The sequence below is a fragment of the Pagrus pagrus genome, assembly GCF_965226575.1.
Source record: "Pagrus pagrus genome assembly, chromosome: 13".
Lineage (NCBI taxonomy): Eukaryota > Metazoa > Chordata > Actinopteri > Spariformes > Sparidae > Pagrus > Pagrus pagrus.
In genome coordinates this window covers 8,650,395-8,669,707 of record NC_140197.1, presented here as the reverse complement: position 1 = coordinate 8,669,707, position 19,313 = coordinate 8,650,395, and the positions used below count along the sequence as shown (strand labels likewise).

General features: G+C 41.1%; 1 protein-coding gene across 8 annotated transcripts in view; it reads right to left on the bottom strand.

Moving 5' to 3' along the window:
- The window catches only part of nfixb (nuclear factor I/Xb), a gene marked incomplete at its 3' end in the record, with an annotated part of 159,184 nt that overhangs the window by 107,707 nt on the left and 32,164 nt on the right, over positions 1–19,313 (bottom strand). The window lies entirely within an intron of this gene.

The window sequence follows — 19,313 nt, the reverse complement described above, 5'->3', positions numbered from 1 at the left end:
ACACACCCGCCCGTCCCACCGCCCGAGCGTCGATTTCAAATTTCAGAACCCGCTTCATGAAAAACCCCTCCGCTGGATTTTAAACAGTCTATGACGAGACAAAAGAAATGATTTTCAACTCCTTTATTTTTCGATTCTCCGCACGTCTGACCGAGACTGTGGAGTTGGCTGCCAACTTCAGATTAACTCTTTCAGCGGGGAGAGAAAAGGCTCTTTACTCTGAAAAAAAAACAAAAAAAACACCACAACAACCAGAGTTTGATTCATTAGTGCGCCTGTGAAACCTCTTTGCTTTTTCAGCTCCGTTTGGATGAAGAGAGGAGGGTCCGCCGTTTAACAAGAGCTGATATCTTTGTATTTGTTTTATTAATTTGCATGATTGGCCTTCAAAATGATTTTTATTGCTTGCTTTTCAAAATAAAATAGATTTTATTATTTTCTATCTCAAGTAGATCTAGAAACAATATTGTAATTTAATTTGTTGAGTTAATGTTGATCAGAATTGTCTGTTTTTTCTACGTGGATCACTCCTGCAGGTCTACATCAATGTTAAACTGTCCATTATTAGAAAATATGTTATATACTCATTCTATTTTCTCACATGTTTGTTGATTAGACACACTGCTGTGCTACAATTATTGATCAATATTAAGGCTTTATATTATGAGGCCGCCCTGCCTGCTCAAAAAGCAAATATCAGTTCATAAATGTGTGTAAAATGAAGGCAAATATGATGCAATTAAAATTACAGCGCTGTTAGAGCAATCTGTTTAGTTTTTATTCAGTCGACCTCGTCCAACTTTCCAGGAAAATAATGGAGGTAAAAGTGAGCTTTGCTCTGAAGTCCAACTCCTCCAGCCAAATAATCAAAACTCTGGCACGGCGAGATGTATTATTTTTTTGTTATGATAAGTTCCTGATTTGAATGTTTTTTTTGTTCCAAAAAATATTTTGGAAACATTATTTAATCTACCTTCCGAATGCCCCAGATATGAGATTTCTACATCGCTTAAGAAAAGCTCAACAAACTTCCTCTCTCTGACCCTCAGTGCCCAGCAGTAGGCCTCTCCGCCCTGCTTTGTCCTGCTCCGTCCTGCGGTACCTGACCTCGCCGAGGATGAGCTGCATCTCATTAGACCAATTAAACCATGGTCTGCATAACCCGAGGGCCTGCAGCCGCCTGGCCCTTCATTAGTGCCGCCCTGTGCTGGTGGGGCTCGGCTCCGTCCTCTCCTGCCCAGCTGAGCGTCCCTGACCCCTGGATGAAGCCTGACGCTGGCTCCCTGTGACCCCCGCTGACAGAGCGCCAGAGCAGCGAAGTGGAGGAGACAGAGTTAAGTTTAATCATTCGCTCAAGAGTGCGAAGAAGCCTGTGTGGAGGCGTCATGTGACCTTCAATCAGTGAAATCTTAAAAACTAAGCAGCCAGATGTGGGTATTTTATTCAAAACTGGCCTCATAATCCTAAACTCAATGTAAGTTTCTCCCAAATTATGAAACTGCCATTTAAAAGATAGAAGGTGTGCTCCCTGGTTTTCATCCAAAACTCTTCCTAACGCTACAGACAGCAGGTCTTCTTCAGCTCGCTGTGGTTTTGTACTGTAATCAGAACAAGCTACAGAGCGCTGCTGCACGACCCTCCATTGTTATCACACACAGTAATCATTCCTGTTAATCATTAGAGGCGGGGGGGAGACACAGGATTACATTTTAAAGACAGGGGAAAAAGTCCCTGAGAACAGCCCACACAGTTACTGTTACTGTGGCGAGGAAGTGATGCGTAAAGATCCAGCGTCGGTTGCACTTCTCCCAGTTTACAAACCATCACGTTACTATGTGTGAAAAATCTGCAAGCAATTTGCGGTGGCTGCGTGCTAACGTGCCCGGGGTGGGCCGCGCGTGTGTGTGTGAGCGCGGAGGGGTGAGGGGGGGGGCACTAGCCGAGGAAGAGGCACGCACGGCACATTCCAGTCCCACAAAGGGGCTCCGCTGCCTGGCTGCACTGCAAAACCAACTGGGCCCTCTCCGACCTCTGGCTCTGGAGCTCCCTGTTTATCCCCCCCTGCAACTACCACCAATATCTGCTCCGATATTACTTTGTTTTCTGGCTCCAGCAGATACTGATCCATCCTGCGCTTCAAATCAAACTACACAGACGTGAATTCACACGAGGAACAGTGAGGGTTTTGTGTGCTGAGAAAGAAAAGAAACACATTATGCTCTAAAAGCAATGAGATCAAGGTAAAAAAAAACAGATCACTCGAGGCTATTTTGTTTTTACGATTCCTCTTAGAGGTTTGATAAAATAATATTTGTTCCTGCTTGAGGAGCTATGAAACACGTTGAGACGTGCAGATACTCTTGGATGAGGTTGACAGTATCGATGAGCGGCTGTGGGAGGAGCGGAGGAACACAATGACATCCAGTGTGTGTTCCACCTAAACTTCACCCGTGGCAGTCGTGCCGTTTATTGACATCGAAGTGCTGATGTCACATCTCACCTGTAAAAATGTAAGCCTCATGACACACATTACTTTTTTTTTTTTGCACACACACGCTCAAAAAGACCTCTTCCCACCCGCCACTGTCTACAAAGAATGTGCTGGATGAAGGAACCGCCCTGCGTCTCGCTAACGTGTGTGCACGTGAGTGATTGGCCATGCCTGGGCAGGCCGACTCAGCACCACAACAGCCATGACTGAGTGTTTTCTCACTGTGCCAGCCAACAGACTACTGCTGCTCACGCTGCTGCCAGTGCAGACCGGCTAACCGTGATGCCACACTGACTGGACCGAGACGTTGTGTCCTTTTTTTTTTTCCTTTTTGTTGTTGCCTTACCTCTTTAGATTTAAATAGACCAATTTAAACTAAAACACACCACAATTTCATCATCACCAAGATCCAAATAATAATCCTGCCAAAGTGGCTGGTAGAGGAGACAAACTTACACACCGCAGCCAGCTTTTAGCTGCATTTGGCTGGTGGAGGGTGTTAATTTTCTACCCTGGTAGGAACCAGCTCTGTAATCGGTAAACACGGTGCGCCTGGCCTGCAACAAAGAAATGCATTTAGCAGATTCATTCTGTTTGATCCTGCATTCCTACTTTGGTTTGATGGAGGGTGCTACATTTTTGATGAACACGTCAGAAACATTTTATCATTGCAGAAGTGAGATATCATATCATTATAAGGGTATATGAGCTGCCGGTGCCTGGTGGCCTTCACTTTATACCACATTATCTTTGATCTGCAGAGTCTGGTTGACATGCATCACAGAGAATTACAAGCGCATTGATTTATCAATAGGCTCAAAGCAGAGGGATGTTACACCACAACCCCGCTTATGAAAAGATCCCTTGGAATTAGAAATTTCAACACAGGCCTGAAATGAAAAGGATCTTCAGGTTCGTGTGTTAACTTGCCGCCTGACAAAGCTGTAGGGCTTTACTCGTCTTTTCAAAGAGATGAGTGTGAAATGCCAAAGACAGCCTTTCACACACTGTTGGGGGAAGAAAGTGAGCTGAAACAACACGATTGTGTGTTCAAACCCGAGACGAGCAGCGCGCTCGAGCAGAACGCCGCTGTTTGTTGCCCGTTTGAAGGTAAAACCGACTGCAAACAAGTGCCGCTGCACCAAAGGAGATTGGAAAACATCCTCCTGGTTGTCTGAAACAGACACTACCATTAATACTCAATGTTACTCCAGTCTGGAGAATGTGCAGCTTGTCTCCACCTCCGACTCACCAGGTGCAGGATGTTTGGGTTCACAGTGATTTACGAGAGATTATGATCACTTTATTAGCACTCCTTTAGGTGTGTTACAATACATTATAATACATTAACTTTAAACTAAATGATGAACCTTCTGACCTGATCTTGTTTTTGATGAGTGCTGATTATGGGTGGGGGGAAACAATAGATCTTTAGATGCATCCCGATTCTCTCCTGAAAGATTATGTATGAATGCAGTAAAGTCAATAATCTGACATTTAAAACCAGATTCAGGACATTACGATCACCTGTAAGAATTATTTAAAACCTGCCATCATAGATTTTCCTTGTGGTTGGACCAACTGGATGATGAAACATAGCAGAAGTACAGGAAGACCTAAGCCAGGCTACTTCTTGAGTTTTGGCTGAGCATGAGCCAGGATACTAAAGTAAATTAATCGGTTTATTTGAATTATGGATTGTTAAAAAGACGCTTTGTTTTGGAGGTAGATGGAAGTCACTCAGCATGAAAAAATATATCACGTAAATTGTGATGCATTAAGATGCATCACTAATTGTTTTATAATCACATTTTATCCCTCAAAATAAGAATGAAATCGTGAAGTGGCTTCAGACATTTCCATCCCTAGTACTGAAATAACTGGTTGATTGATTACTGTCTTAAAAATGTATAATTCTCTGTATCATTCACTCACAATCTAAAAGTCTCACATATATAATCTGTATTATTCTCCAGCTTTTCATTGAAGCTGTCTGATGGTGACAATGAGTGGAATAATCAAACCCAGCTAGTGGTGGAGAGTAACTAAGTACATTTACACAAGTGATGTACCTTCGAGATACTTGTACTTGAGTTTTCTATTTTATGCTACTTTACACTAGAGCTTGACTGGTATCCCTGTTGGCCGATATCATCAGCTGATAATTTGCTTATGACAGATATATCGGTAGCGTATATGTTGCCCGAAAAAGATGCTTGGAATAATTTATAGCTATCAAAGTCCCAATAAGTTTACTGTTTTAATGCTCTGATGTCATTTTAGACAATATAATTAATTGTTAAACTGTTAAATATCCTGCCTCCGTAACATTACACCTTTTTCCGTTTCAACCACATTTGAGGGATCATTGTAAATAATCAGCCGATAACACGATATCAGAATTTTTTATTCCTTAATATCAGCATCGGCCCTAAAAATAGAGTGGGCTCTACTTTAAACTGGTTCATCACACTTCTAATTATCACATTACCTTCGTGTTTTTCTCTCCACAACATTTATTGGACAGCTATACTTACTAATTTGCCCATTAAGATTTTATTTTTAAAATATTATTGATACATTGATAAGCCTTTAAAATACAATGCATCAAACATCAGGAGTGGGTTTGTGACCTTTTACAAAAAAAATCACTGTCTAATTGGGGCCTTTAGTCACGTTTCAGCCATCTCGTCTCATTGTTTGACTCCCAACAAGGACAAATATCCAATATTTTACAATGTACCTATAATACAATATTAACAATGTTTTTTTTATCTCTTCTGTCCCATGAATCATCCGACGATCCCTCAGATTTATCTGGTGACCCTATGGAGGAGGCCCACCCCCGAGGTTAGGAACACTCGACTACCTCATTACATTCAAATATAAAGTAAATCCAGCTACAACATTGAATGGTACTCACACACCACTTTCACTTTGATACTGTGAGTACATTTTGCTGATAGATACTTTTGATCTTTACTTCGTTATGATTTTGAATGCAGAGATTAAGCTTCTAATTAAGTATTTTTACAATGCAGTACTAGCACTTTGACCTAAGATCTTTAATCTGTGTACTTATTTCACCACAGTACCCAACACATCACGCCTTTTATGGCTGCAACTGTCCAGTAAATGGAAATATTAAACTTGTTCTGTGCTTCATTTTTTTCAGATTTACTCAGAATTCATCCTGACATATCTGGCATCTCTGGAAATGTTTTGATCGATAAGAGGAGACTGTTTGGCTGCCGATCATTAAGCAAAAATGAATTAAACATTTCAGTTATTTCTCAAGTAAAAATACACAGCATTTACTTCTCAAATGTGAAAATATTCCTCTTATTAATTGAATATTTTTTAAATTTTTTGTCTGTTGGTCTGACAAAATTAGGGTCCAAGTTAAAATATAAAAATAAAAAACCTTTCAAAATGAGACTGTAAACAAATCCCTTCACTTTTGCTAATATCTCTACATGTAAGTACACAGTAACTTGACATCACCACTGTAAATTAGCACTCACAGAGCCCACAGAACCCCTTTGTGGTCACAATGAGTTTGCAGACATCACACTCCTAGTGGTCATAAGGACCACAGGTGGCCGGCGATGTGCAGAATCAAGCCAAGACTCTATATGCAGCGCTTATGGACGCAGGGCCAGAAATAACAGGCCCACGTTAAATAATCGTCCCTTTCACTGCCTACTGCCATGACATCACCGCAACCACAGCCGGCAGGAGGGGAACAGCAGTGTTGTGGTTCTGAGAGACAGAGGGTATAACACACACATGCACGCGCACACACACAGAAGCCACTGGCTGCCTCTCTGCAGTCGTCTTCACGCCTGTATTTTTCTGCTTGTCCCTGTACAAATTGTAAATAGTTCAGATCTGAATATGGCATCAAGCTAAATCAACACTGTAGTTAACCTTAGCTGGATGCTTGGAGATAAAGGGTGGAGACTTGATGAAACGCACAGGTCAGAAACTTTCCCCGAGCCGCCTGATGTGCTGATTGCACACAGTATAAACTCAGAGACATATGTGCAGAGCAGGCCAAGACAGAAAAACTCCCTCCTGCATATAAAGGCTCCAGGAAAGTAAAGCCCACTACTAATGCAGTGTTGAACGCTTTGCAATCAGACAAATAAAGGGGCAATCTAGCACACAATCAAACTAGAGATTTAGCCTGCTCTCCTGCCAACAGCTAGGGACCTCCTCTTTCTGAACAAGGGATGTACTATTGACTATACCCCCCTCTCTCTCTCTGTCTCTCTCTCCAGTCTTCCCTCTCTGCCAGTCTGAAAGGCGTGATGCCAACCTTTTCCACCATTGGGCATGCTGCCCTGCCCTTTATGCAAATGCTTTGCCGCAATCCCTAACTCACAACCCCCACTGTCTCACCCTCCACGTCTGTGCACCCCCCACCCTCCCCGTATGGCCTCCTGTCTATATATTCTTTTTTATCTTTATACGTTTCCATTTAAAGTAACTGAACTTAAGCTGTAGCCATAAGTTATTAATTAAACCCCGATGATCGGAGGTCCTGCCTGTATGGATTCTTGAATGAACCGAAAGGCTCAGCACGCCACCCTTCAGGCCTGCACTTTGTTCGGTGCCCTCCATGGGCAAAATGCATCGACCAGGGGCGAATATTTGACAGAGGTGTGGTTGTGTGTGTCTGTACGAGCTCTGATAAAGAAGGACATCTCCTGGCGAAAAGAATAGAATACAGACAAAGAGCGGGAGGGAGAGCAGGGACGGGGTAAAAGGAAAAGAAAGTACGAATAAAGAAACATTTCCGGCGATTATTTGCTTGTTGCATTACATTTACATTATTTAAAACATCTCTACAAGTAATTTCCATTTTTATTGTCCATTAATCTGCTGATTATTCTCCCGATTAATCTATAAAATGTCATAAAAATTGAGAGAAAATGTCTATCAATGCCCAAAATGGCGCTTTTAAATGTCTAGTTTTGTCCACAACCCAAAGGTATTCAGCTGTCATAGAGGAGTAAAGAAAGTGGAAAATATTCACATTTAAGAAGCAAAAGATACTCAAAATAGCTGTCGATAATGTAATAGTTGGCAACTAATCCTTTAATTGTTGAAGCGCCACAGAATAGAATAGAAAAGGGGTCACTTTGATATTAAGATTAGGTTTCTGCAGAAAAATACCTCATGGTGGGGTCCAAATTTAAGTCCAAAAACACTTTTATCGTCCATTGAAGTGCTGAACTAAAGAATAATGAGGGGTTAATAAACTTCCTGCCAGATTAAATGAGAACGAAGGGGTTAATAAAGTGGGAGAAAGTCAATCATGGCTGCCACTGACAGGCAGGTTTCACAAGTTGGCACGGCGGCTGAATAAACAGGAGAGGCTAATAAATTAGCAGTAAATGGAGGTCAGAGCAGACCAGAAGAACCTAAAGAGTTAACAAAGAGAGAATTCAAGTTACAACTTAATTTACAAAAGAAAACATACGGAACATTTCATTCTAAGCAAGCAGAAGCTAGGGAGGCCACTGAAAGGCTCTAAAGGGGGGACGTGAGGACAGTGATAGGGTTAACACAGTGGGCCGGAGGTTGAAGGAAGAGCCCTGCTAATGCTGTTAAAGCAGAGCTTCCGCTTCTGCCGTAGGGCCGCTGTCGAGCCGCACAAACAGGGCGCGGGGTCCACACAAGCTGGACGGAGTCAAGCCCACACACACCACAGGAAAGGAGCTCGGCCTAAGACAAACACTGCACGACCAGACACACACAGACACAAACACTACTGTCTCCTTATATGCCCTGAGTACACCAGGACATGTGGTGTGTTACACTTCCAAGCGCGGAGCAGACTGAACAAAAATGGCCACAGAGTCGATCCAAGCATCTGAAATGTCATGTCGAAAGTGCAAATAAATGCTGCTCGGTAATATAATTGTTTTGACGCTGTACCACATGTGAACAGGTTCCCCTCGCGAAAGAAATCTCAATCGCAGTGGCAACAAATGGAATTTTCTTTTTTCCCGGATAAACAAAGACGTCTAAACCCTAACAGTCTAGACCAACAACATAGCACCGCAACAATCTCCAAATATAAACTTCAAGCTTTATTTCCCAAGCTTCCACACAATGGCTGCTCTAATCTTCCTGAGAGAGGATAGACAAATAAACAAAACCAAACAGGTTGGTTGAGGGAGAATTAACACCCTGTGCTGTTTTTTGGTGAATGCCACTACACACACACACACACACACACACACACACACACACTCACACATACACACACATACACACACACATCCCTTTCCCCTCTTCCTATTCGGACTTCCTTGTCTGAAGTCACTGTAATAAAGTTTTCAAAACCCAGCGCTGTGCCAGTAAGAGACGGCGGGCAGCGATGAGAGACGTGAGGTGAGGGAGGGTGAGAGAGGCAAAACAAAAGAAAGACTTAAAGCTACAACAAAATACACAGTACAGAGTTTTTTAGTTGGAATATTTAAAGTCACTTCCTACAAATGACTCTGATTACACTGATTAAAAACACCATTTGGAAATAAATAGATTTTTTTTTACAAAGTTATCTCTTTTTACACATAATTAGTTAATAAGATGAAGCGCAAAGCACGAGTTGTATTTTGTAGTTTGGGTCAACAACTCAACCCAGTGATTTTCTTTTTTTTTCTTTTTACCCAGTGATTTATAAAGTGGGTCCAAACTGACCCGATGTGGTTCAGTGTAGCACTCGGTTGCTTGCAATGTCTCTCAACTCAACTGGCAATATATTGCAACAGTGTAAGAGTAATTTGTTTTTATATTTAGTCAAATTTGCCACATACACATTTGTGTAAATAACCCAAGAGTAATGTAAAAAGAAAAAAAAAAAAAAACATTAACACCAGGTAAAAACTGACACAGATTGGTATTGGTACCTGTGCAATACTCAGCAATACCTTTACTCAGTAACCATCAGTAGAAAACTACTAGAACCCGACTGATATATCGACCTATATTGGCCTATTGCTGATAAAATGGTATCGACATATTTGTTGTTCGATATGTGCCAATATGAAAAAGTTTTTTCCGATTATGATTCAGAAAAAGATGCTAAATTCCCAGAGAAGTGTAATGTTTCAGTGCACTGATGTCATTTTGGACAATAAAGTTTATTGGTAAACTGTAAAATATCCTGCCCCCTTTACATACGTATCTTTGTCAAGTGGTGTCTGATGTCTGAACCACATTTAAGGGATGATTGCAAAACAATGTGTATGTATCTGCTAATACATTGATATTGGACATATTTTACTCTCTAATATCAGTGTCTGCCCCAAAAATCAAGTATAAATCGGGCTCTGAAAACTATCCAAGAAAATGGGCTGCTAAGTGTTGCTAAAGTTTTATCTTTTCATATGACTCTTGGATAATTTGTAGTGGTTAAGTGTTATAATCTACTACCATTGGTAGTCTACTACTGTGTTGATCCTTCACAGTTTTAAATGTTGCAAACAACAATTAATTTGTGATGTATGTTGTGAGGTAAAAAAAAATGAGCTTGTCGTGTTTAATACTGAGTCAAAATTACCTCATTTTGGTTTACATAAAATAGCACCAGTGATAAAAAAACAAAAACAAAATCACTAGCACGGAGTAAAAGATTGGCCCAATTTGGGTCAAAATAGCAATACTAGGTTACTTTTACCCCAAACTCTTCAGTAGAAAACCACTCAGGACAATGGGCTGTTTAAAGGGGCACTATGTAGTTTTAGAGAAGAAATTCAAACTCAGAATTTTAATATTTACAATATTAAAGAGGTAATAATACAAACTCAGAAACATTTATCTTTTCCATAACTGCATAAAAAAAGATGTTCTGGGGAAAATAAGGTCCCCAGAACACTGTTTGAGGCTAGAAAGGTGGCAGGGGCGTCAAATATAAACAAAGTAAAACAGTTAGCAACTGTGTCGTCCTTTAATGTCAGTTTATTCAGACATGAGTTTGTTTATTTACTTTGCTTAGGCAGCAAAAATCAGTCAATGAAGATCATTCTGTTCTGATTCAAATTTCTTCCCCAAAACTGCACAGTGCAGTATGAATGTACTCACCTTTTTATATTTCTGTTCAGTTATTCAAAGTTATTCACTTAAGCTCTTTTTAAACTTATACGTCACTTTTTGTTAATGATTGCTTACAACAATATGTTCATCCTTCACAGTTTTGAATGTCATATGCACATTGTTTGGTACATCGTATGACATTTTGAAGGTAAAACATGAGCGTGTCGTGTCTTACACTGAGTCAAAATAAATATGTCTTAGTTTGGGCAAATTACACTACTTCATGTAAGAAGAATTGTGTCTGCGCTACAGTTATATTGACCCATTTCTTTGTCCGTACAGGCATCATTTTATGACACTGGGCTCACGGCACAATGGCATTACCCAACCTTTAGACGCAATTATGTCCTTTGACACTGATAGCCATTTACAACAATAATAAATTGTGACGATGACAAGTAAAACAGATAACAAGAGAAATATCAGGATATATTAGAGGATAATTAGCGTCTATCAGACCAAACCCAATCACAGTGAAAAAATGAAAAAGTGTGTGTGTGTGTGTGTGTGTGTGTGTGTGTGTGTGTGTGTGTGCATATGTGGTGGAAGGAGGGAGGGAAATGAATGAGGCCTTTTCTTACAGCAGAGCCCAGATCAGAGCTCCTAACTATGGGATTTGGTGCTGTTGCCTTTCTCCCCCGGGAGGGAGTAATTAGGTTAGGGAGGACAACTGCCGCATTGTTTTAACAGAGGAGGGATTGTGCAGGCCAAAGTCCCACCAGCAACATGCTTCCCTCACAACAAAAATGCCAAACGGATTCTGCGGCGCTCGGACACACACAGAAAAACTTTTTTTGGGGTTTCCTCTGTTAAGTTCTGCACGGAGAGAAAAACCTGTCTTTTTACGCAGCGACGGCTTCGGTACCGTGTGTATACTATGAAATGTCAAATACAGTCCAACAGTGTCAGATATCCTCTCGTGTTGTTGCAGTTGTGGGATTCTGGCTCTTTGTGGGTCTCGGTTCCCTTTAGTGTAACTGCGTCTACTCTCTCCTGTATCCAGAGGCTTGGCACCACGCACCGCTCCTAACTAGTATAATATGGTTATGATGCATTTGCATTCCTTCCAATCCCCTAGGAAATACAATACGCCTATATCGTCTGTTTTAATCACGGTCTGCTTCCAAGGAAAGTAAGAGGAGAATACAAACAGCCACAGCTATAAAGAGGCTTTCTCAAATATGCTTCAAGTTCGTTTAAATACATCCTCCGCTGATTGATAGAGAGTAAATCAAACAAATCACGCTGCTAGAAAAAATAAAAGGACATGAAGTGCTCCCCAGTCTACTGTATTTACAACACACAGACTATGGCCTCTTTCATTCCCGCCCATTTCTCTCTCCCTTCTCTCCCGTCCTTTCTTTTCCTCTCTGCGCTGTACCTCTTTCTATAATCTCTCTGAACCGAAAGAGAAAAACATTTTGTGCTGTTGTTTCACTCCTCTACACCATTTTTAAGGCCTTCAGCCTCTCCAAGTATTAAAAAAACAAAAAAGCACACCATAATGTGCACCTCTGCATACCGCCCACACTGTCCCTATTCACTTTCATCATAAATCTCTACAGCCTGGCTGCAATATACAGTCAATTTGTGGTTCCCATATGAGTCCTAACTCTAGCTTGGTAATACGTCTATTCAGGTGTGCAGATGGAGAGGAAAAACAAGGCAGGGGGATAAAAAAAAAAAAACACCATGAATAGAGTAAATGTGTGTGAACTGACTCTACAGACAGGTCCACAAGGCCTACAAGAGTCTTTTCTCCACCGCAGCTTGCCACAGGTGGCCGAGATGATTGCGCTTTATTCCAGACGATGACCATAATGAGCCCAGTTTGAGTTTCACGAGGCTTCTCTCAAGACGTCTCGCACGCTGAAGAGACTGACAGCAGCTTGACACGTCAGACAGCCGACCGCTCTCGGGTCCGTTCCCTCCACGTCCCTTTTTCGACAGAGGCCGAGCCACAAAAGAGGAGCGGCGCGCAATGTTTCTCCATTAGGGTTGCAGGCGATCACATCAGAACAAAGCGCTCCTGTAAGAATTTGATTCGGCTGTGGAATGGATGTGAATTTATAAACTGTCATAAAGAGGCGCAGAGATTGTCCCACTCCATGCAGGGTAAAGCTCAATCTGGCCCATCTGTGTTTTATATTTCAGCAGTGACATGAAATCTTCATCCTGCGCTGAATTTTCCTCTCAAATATACAACTTTCCATGTAACGCACACTAATCCTGCAGCTATTTCTCTGAGCCTAAACAGAGCAGAAAGTTTATATCTGAATTCCCTCGCAGAGTACGGTGCAGCTGTAGTCGGGATAGTAGTTACTGACTGGCTGGGCCAAAAGGAGAAGCCACAGAGTTGTGTTTGAGTGTAACCCTGAGCCCTGCTTGGCCTCGGCCTCCTCTGCTCAACTCTACTCTACTCTGATCCTCGCTTTTTTATTTCAACAAGGCTCTATTTGACTCTACTGTACTCTGCCTGACCGTCGAGGGGGTTTCAAACAGCCTCGGGCCTGCAGCGGCAGCAGCAGCCAGCAAACACAAGTCACAAGAAGCATAGAGCGCGCACTCATACCAACACATACACAGACACTTCCACACAAACAGAGTCAGTTAATAACACACAAACTCCCGCCCTCCAGCTCTGTTTGCTCACAGCTGCCAGGCCTCCTCAGAGTTCATCTGAGGTAAAGATATGTTATGTTATGCAACCGAGTATAGATTTTCCACCCTTGGCCTTGTGCCAACTTCCTGCTCCAAAGACCAAGATCTAGCGCTTTGTTCCCTGGGGTGACAGCTATTCCTTGCCGGACGGGGTGGCCGAATTAGATACACAGACAGAAACAGAGAGGGATCGTAACAGGAAGAAATGAAAGGGGGGACACAAGTATGTCAGAAAACATGCGAGAAAAGAAAAGAAAGAAAGAAGACATGAGGCTTTGTCGTCCTAAAATATTGTTGTCTGTGTTTCTTAAATCCTCCTTTCCTAACTATTCCATGTCTTTTTCCCCGGCTCTTGAAATCAGGTCACAACTGTTTTCATTACTGTTTGACTTGCGGGTTCATAAGCCTCCAAGCGTCAACGTTCCTCCACCCACCCCCAAGACAGGAAAAGATTTCCCCTCCAACATTAACCCCATAAATGCCTATTAAGCCCAATCACAGGCTTTAACCAACGTTCCCGGCAAACTGGAATAAAAGCAAAACTAAAAAGTCGATGCTCAGTTTGGGTCGTGGATATAATCACTGCTGGGCTCATAATTTTATCTGCTAAATAGCCGATGTAATTATACTTCTGCAAGGTCACTGTTTTTTTAAATCTCCTGTGCAGGATCAACATATCCAGGACTCTGCTACAGCATGAGGTAATGTAGCGTGATGATGAAAGAAAGCCTCGGGAAATTTGAGGTACAATCAACGAGCCAATCAATGCCTCTTTATCCCTCCTCTACTTAAAAGGAAAGCCAAAGAAACAGTGAAAAGATAATGAATGCTATAACATCATCCAGTGGCGTCACTGTGTGATATCATCCATTGACAACCGAACAATCCTCAACACCACCGTCATTCCCCAATTACCGGAGTTCCAATAAAGTCTTAATCCTTTGTGTTCAAATGATTATATGGCCTCCCCAGACTTCACCAGGTGTGCAGATATGTTGGCTTTGCCTGGTAATAAAAGGATGGTAGGGTGGATGGATGGATGGATGGATGGATGGATGGACCAGGTCACAGATGCATTGCTGAATGTATGTTTTACTGGCTTCTTATATCAGTGATTCTGAACCAAGAGTACTGATGCCCCAGCACACAGGGTACCTCTGCAGTTGCCAAGGGGGCATGTGAAGAGATTGGAAAGTAGCTCAACTAATTAGAAAAAACTACAATTTACAATTTGAAGAATAAAATTATATCCACTTCTGACTAAACGGCAACACCTGACCACAAAGTGTTGTAATTTAAATTGCGTGAAAACTAGTTAGTAAGCTAACAAAGAAGTATAAACGTTTAGCTAAAAGTAACAGATAAACGACTGAAATGGTAGGAAGTAGATAAGGAAATAAACACAAATGTAATAAATGCAAATGTAAAGATTAAATAGATAAATATTTAACTAAAAGAAATGTATCAACAGTTGAAATAGATAGCTAGAAACGAAATTGAATCAATTAGGTAAATGTAATGGTTGAATGGGCTAAAATAAGTGGTTAGCTACTAATGGCTAAATGGTTGAAATAGTCAGGTTAAGTTGTTGAAACAGTTTAAAGCAGTGGCCAAAACAGTTAGAAGCTAAAGTAATGATTAAATGGTTGAAATAGTTAGATACTGGTAGTGCCAAAATGATTAAAATAGCTAGCTAAACTTACATTATAGCATAGCTAGACTGTTAAAAAAAGTCAGCTTAAGTTGGCTCGCCTAACAGTTCGGAAATAGTTAGCTGAACTAATGGTTAAGTTGTCGAAATAGTTAAAAGTAATGATTAAATTCTTGAAATAATTAAAAGTAATGGTTGAAATAGTTAAAAGTTATGACTTAATGGTGGGAATAGTTAATGGTTAAATGGTCGAGATAGTTAGCTATTATAACGGTTAAATAGCTTAAGTAGTAAGCTAAAAGTAATGACTAAATGGATGAAGTAGTTAAATAGAATGGTTAAATGATTGAAATGGTTAACTATTAGTAATGACTCCACAGTTGAAATAGTAAAAGTTCAAAAAGTACATGAGGTAAAAGTAATGGATAAATGGTTGAAACACCCCACATGGTAGCAAGCACAAATCCAGACCTGACCAAACTTAACTGAACATTGACAGTTCAATTGAAAAATATGTTGTAATGTTGTGATATTGTTATAATATACTTTCACAAAATCAATAGAGTTGAGTAGCAACCATAATCCCAATGTAAAATCAACTCAAACACATTTAGAAGATGATGATCACATCATACAAATAAGGTATGAACACACTGTACTGCTGACACAGTTATACTCTGTGTGGAATTTTTTTTAAAGAATGCACACCTGTGCCTCATGTGACTCAGTATGTGCAGGTGTGTTATGTATGAGGCACTGCAAAATACAGCTTGTACACGTATTTAGGCTTGAATTCAAACAGGCACACTGTAAATGTAGAGAGGGGTTGTTTGTGAATGGGTAGACCTTTTGTGGCTCCAGCTCGTGTCTTATTCACAAGATGATAATATGTATGCGTGTCTCATGTTTGTGTGAATGCCTGCATCTGCCATTTTTTCCCTTTTTTTCGGATAGTGAGTGTGAGAGACTGACTGTGATCCAAAGTCAGGCTGGGAGGCTTGTGAAGAGAAGGCTGCAGTCAAACACACACGCAGAGTGAAACGGGGATCAGATTTCATCCAGATTAATCTGGAAGCTTTGTAATGGGGGGTCTACTGTATATATTTAGCCGGTGCAGTGAGATGTAGGTCAGACAGACAGGCAGGACAGGCCAAACAACATGCCCAGATTGCCCACACTGAAGTGACCTTGAGTGGGCCGTCAGTGATCTGCAACAACAACTCTCTATCTGTTCCTGTTGACCTGTGGCGGGATGATACAATGGCTTTGCACGCTCCTTGTTTTGCCCGGTCACAAGTTCGGGCCTTTCGTTCCTCCTTGCGGCGCACAAAAGATGTTTGAAAGTCGATATCATGCAGCTTGTCTTTACGGAAACGTTACTTGTTGATTAAAAAGAAAGAACAGAGCATGAATTATTGTCAACGTTCGCTCCGTGTGTTGATACTGGCATTCGTTCAAATTTATTCAATGCAAGAACAAAGCACACTCAGACACATTTCTCAGTCTGTCTGCTGCAGCCCTAGACACGGAACAAAATTAACCAAACACGGCGAAATGTGCAACAATTACTCACTTTACAATCCGCAATGTGACTTTATTGACTGAAATTCTTTATAGCAATGACAGTTTTGGGCTACTGGCCTCGCACTAGTAGCTTTGGTGCAAATAAATAACTGATTCTCATATTAAATTTGCAGTTGTGATGAAGTGAGCGTTCCCCTACGCTCAAAAACGCGTTTACCTTATTGTCACTTCTGGATGTTTGACCTTCAACTGCAGCAGGTGGAAAGTTTCTCTGCGCTCATCTTGAAGCTCAGATTACAGCCGTACATACGAACAGGAGGAAATGTAACTAAGTACATTTACTCAAGTACTGGACTTAAGTACATCTTTGTGGTACTTGTACTTTACTTGAGTATTTCCATTTTCCGCTATGTCATACTTCAACTCCTCATTTTGGAGGCAAATATTTTACTTTTACTCCATTAAATTTTTTTGCTAACTTAAGTTACTTAGCAGATTGCAAGCTGCATCAGAGCCAACGTAATGCATTTTTTAAATTAATTCATTTTATCGGCAATCAATGAAATGCTGGATATTGGATCCATAGAAAGTAGAAAGTAAATACATTAAAGTAGATACATATATGTATAATTTACTTCTACTTGTACTTTTGATACTTAAGTATTTCACTTTTACTAATGATATGATATATTTTATGTATATTTACTTTTACTCAACTAACCCTTTTTTTTATTACTCTGGATTTTGTGACATGCTGCTGACACAGTTATACTCTGTGTGGAATTTTTTTTAAAGAATGCACACCTGTGCCTCATGTGACTCAGTATGTGCAGGTGTGTTATGTATGAGGCACTGCAAAATACAGCTTGTACACGTATTTAGGCTTGAATTCAAACAGGCGCACTGTAAATGTAGAGAGGGATTGTTTGTGAATGGGTAGACCTTTTGTGGCTCCAAATTAATTCATTTTATCGGCAATCAATGAAATGCTGGATATTGGATCCATAAAAAGTAGAAAGTAAATACATTAAAGTAGATACATATATGTATAATTTACTTCTACTTGTACTTTTGATACTTAAGTATTTCACTTTTACCAATGATATGATATATTTTATGTATATTTACTTTTACTCAACTAACCCTTTTTTTATTACTCTGGATTTTGTAACATGCTGCTGACACAGTTATACTTCTACTGTGTGGAATTTTTTTTAAAGAATGCACACCTGTGCCTCATGTGACTCAGTATGTGCAGGTGTGTTATGTATGAGGCACTGCAAAATACAGCTTGTACACGTATTCAGGCTTGAATTCAAACAGGCACATCACAAGTCTGGGAGCAAAACATGGTTCAGTTTGCAAATTAAGGGAGTTGGCGGCTTTCTAAGAATTTCTTGCGAGGTAATTAAACTTTTGGTGGACAAAAACATATCAGGCACTAATATTATTCAAAGCAGAGTATTTGTATCTGTCCTCAAAAAATTCTGAAGGGGGTCTTTAAAGAACGACAACAGACTCATCAATAGGAAAACATACGCCACTTTGTCGCCCAAAGGTTTTGCCCTTGAGGCCGAGTGACAGAAATGTTGCCTTAAAATTTGACATTACTGCTGATACTCTCACAGATCTAATAAAACTGAGGAGCCCAGGAGGAGGAGTGAGGTAAAGTCAGAAATATGTGTGTATGCCCCATGGTGTAAACTAAGGGTGCCACACCCTCTCTCCTATACAAACACCGTACATATCTCTCCCTGCGTCTCATTCTTTCACACACACAAACACTGCTTGTGTGTCACCACAAACACCTTATCCTCAATTGCCCTGTCGGATTGGTTGTCACAACGCTCCGAAAACCCGCATAATGGCGGCACTGTTGTTGTGATTTATGACTCAAATTTGGAGGAAAGAACACGCTGTGCTGATGTCTAAAGCTCAGCTATGACAAAGCTCTCAAATATTCACCAATGTATCTCTGTTGTCTGCTCAAGGTTCCTTCTGGTGAAGGCACACTTTGTCTTTCTGGTTTTAAAATTAAGACCCCCCCTCCCTTTCTTCATACACTCTATCCTCTGCCTCCCTCCTGCCCTCTTCCCTTTCTCTGCTTTCATATTGTACACTAAGTATTTTGTGTTCCTCTGTATATTCTAGCTCAATTATGTAATTTAGCACCCATGTGTGTATGTGTGTGTGTGTGTGTGTGTGTGTGTGTGTGTGTGTGTGTGTGTGTGTGTGTTCAGTAGCCATGGCAACAGCACAACATATCGGCGACCACAGAACCGCGCTGGGGCCGCGGGCACTGCCAGGGTTGTGCCAAAGACTAATCCATGCCAGAGGTGACATGAGTGAAGGAAAAGTGAGGCGGGTGGAGACAACATGACACACACACACTCACACACACACACACACACACACACACACACACACACACACACACAGACAGACACAGACACACCAGCGTGTTACTCTCTCCTCTCACTCCTCGCCTTCCTTTTAAAACACAAGCGCACACACTGGATATCCTCCCATTCTTCTTGGCTGGAGCCTCCCATGGCAGTAGCAGTAGGAATCCATTCTCCACGGATGCTGGGACAGCTGTGCTGATACTGAATGAGACGCAGTTGGTCCTGCCTCTCTCTGCATGCAGCGCAAGATAAAAACTACATGCTACTTAATTCAAATCTATATCGCCTGCTGCCAAATTGCGCCCGGCTCATCTCGTCTTTGTTTTCGCCACCAAGCTCTACATTTTCTTTGCGAAAAAATCGCAGTAAATTCGCTCCAGCTGACGCACGGTGGCCCCGCCAGTCACCAGCTGACAAAAAATGCAGAAAATGTATATGACTGACGAAGGCATTAATCACAGAAACCTTTATA